General features: G+C 65.0%; 1 protein-coding gene across 4 annotated transcripts in view; it reads left to right on the top strand.

Moving 5' to 3' along the window:
• Positions 1-429: 429 nt before the first annotated feature.
• The window catches only part of myo7aa (myosin VIIAa), a 268,383-nt gene continuing 266,843 nt past the window's right edge, over positions 430-1,969 (top strand). For 3 of the 4 annotated variants that reach the window (XM_069892100.1, XM_069892096.1, XM_069892098.1), the window contains exon 1: positions 1,289-1,880. The gene's annotated coding sequence lies outside the window, so the exon portion shown is untranslated. Of the gene's footprint in view, positions 649-1,288; positions 1,881-1,969 lie in introns of those variants that run through there. The other variant, XM_069892099.1, reaches the window with a different exon arrangement.

Genomic DNA, 1,969 nt, shown 5'->3' with positions numbered 1-1,969 from the left:
TTTATAGGTTTATAGAGCACTGAAACAGGCCATTTGGCCCAACTTGTCTGTTAAATTGTCTACCTAAGCTATTAGAACCAGAGAACATTACAGCACAGAAATGGACACCTGCCCTCCCCCCCAGAGCCTCAAAATCCCCCTATGTCAATCGTCCCACCACCACTCCACCCCCAACCATACCCCCTCCTTCCATGATCCCCACGCACATCACTCCTCACCCCCACAACCCCCCTCCTCTCTCCCCCACTTCCCTATCCACCTCTGCCCACATCTCCTCACCCTCCCTCTCTCCCTACAAACCCCTCCCACCTACCTTCCCTCCTTCCCTACAAACCCCTCCCTCCCACCTTCCCTCCCTCCCTCCCACCCTCCCCACAAACCCCTCCCACCCTGCAAACTCCTCCCATTGATCCACACAGGTCTCTCCCCCTTTGACGAGGGCTGCGTCCTGGTGGCGGCAGCACTGGAGGTGAACGCTCCGGTCGCCCAGAGGCGGAGACGTCACCGAACGCATTGGGTCCCCGGACCCGGCCCAGGAAGCCCCTTGAACCACTCATCAATGATCACTGGATTCCGCCCGAGGCAGTGACCAGCTCGCCCCGCTCCCTCAACAGGCGAAACGCTCCCTCCCCTCCGCTCCTTCAACAGGTGAGACGCTCCCTCCCCAGGTGAGACGCTCCCTCCCCTCTGCTCAACAGGTGTGAGACACTCCCCTCTGCTCCAACAGGTGAAACGCTCCCTCCCTCCGCTCCCTCAACAGGCGAGACGCTCCCTCCCCTCTGCTCCCTCAACAGACGCTCCCTCCACTCCCTCCCCGCTCCCTGAACAAGTGAGACGCTTCCCCTCCGCTCCCTCAACAGGCGAGACGCTCCCTCCCCTCCGCTCCCTCAACAGGTGAGATGCTCCCTCCCCCTCCACTCCCTCCCCTCCGCTCTCTGAACAGGTGAGACGCTCCCTCCCCCTCCACTCCCTCCCCTCCGCTCCCTGAACAGGTGAGACTCTCCCCCTCCACTCCCTCCCCTTCGCTCCCTCAACAGGCGAGACGCTCCCTCCCCTCCGCTCCCTGAACAGGTGAGACGCTCCCTCCCCCTCCACTCCCCTCCGCTCCCTGAACAGGCGAGACGCTCCCTCCCCCCTCCACTCCCTCCCCTCCGCTCCCTGAACAGGCGAGACGCTCCCTCCCCCTCCACTCCCTCCCCTCCGCTCCCTCCCCCTCCACTCCCTCCCCTCCGCTCCCTGAACAGGCGAGACGCTCCCTCCCCCTCCACTCCCTCCCCTCCGCTCCCTCCCCCTCCACTCCCTCCCCTCCGCTCCCTGAACAGGCGAGACGCTCCCTCCCCCTCCACTCCCTCCCCTCCGCTCCCTGAACAGGTGAGCCGCTCCCTCCCCCTCCACTCCCTCCCCTCCGCTCCCTGAACAGGCGAGACGCTCCCTCCCCCTCCACTCCCTCCCCTCCGCTCCCTGAACAGGTGAGCCGCTCCCTCCCCCTCCACTCCCTCCCCTCCGCTCCCTGAACAGGCGAGACGCTCCCTCCCCCTCCACTCCCTCCCCTCCGCTCCCTGAACAGGTGAGCCGCTCCTCCTCCACTCCCTCCCCTCCGCTCCCTCAACAGGTGAGACGCTCCCTCCCCCTCCACTCCCTCCCCTCCGCTCCCTGAACAGGTGAGCCGCTCCTCCTCCACTCCCTCCCCTCCGCTCCCTCAACAGGCGAGACGCTCCCTCCCCTCCGCTCGCCCAACAGGCGAGACGCCCCCCCCCCGGTGTTGGAGTGGATGAAACCCGCTGCCTTGTCATTGGGGGGCGGCTGCAGGTGGTCGCTGCCTCCTCTTCTGTCCCTGGATTAAAGCCCACCTTGCGCGCAAGGATCTGGACGTTTGCGGGGTGAGTTTTACACGTTGCAGGAGAAGTCGACGCTGAATTATTGAAGCAGGGGGATGGAAGCAGCGTCGGTCTAATTGGGGAACCATCGA

The sequence above is a fragment of the Narcine bancroftii genome, chromosome 7 (assembly GCF_036971445.1).
Source record: "Narcine bancroftii isolate sNarBan1 chromosome 7, sNarBan1.hap1, whole genome shotgun sequence".
In the NCBI taxonomy this organism is placed as follows: Eukaryota; Metazoa; Chordata; class Chondrichthyes; order Torpediniformes; family Narcinidae; genus Narcine; species Narcine bancroftii.
The sequence above is the reverse complement of the archived record's forward strand: the minus strand, read 5'-3'. Positions and strand labels throughout refer to the sequence as shown.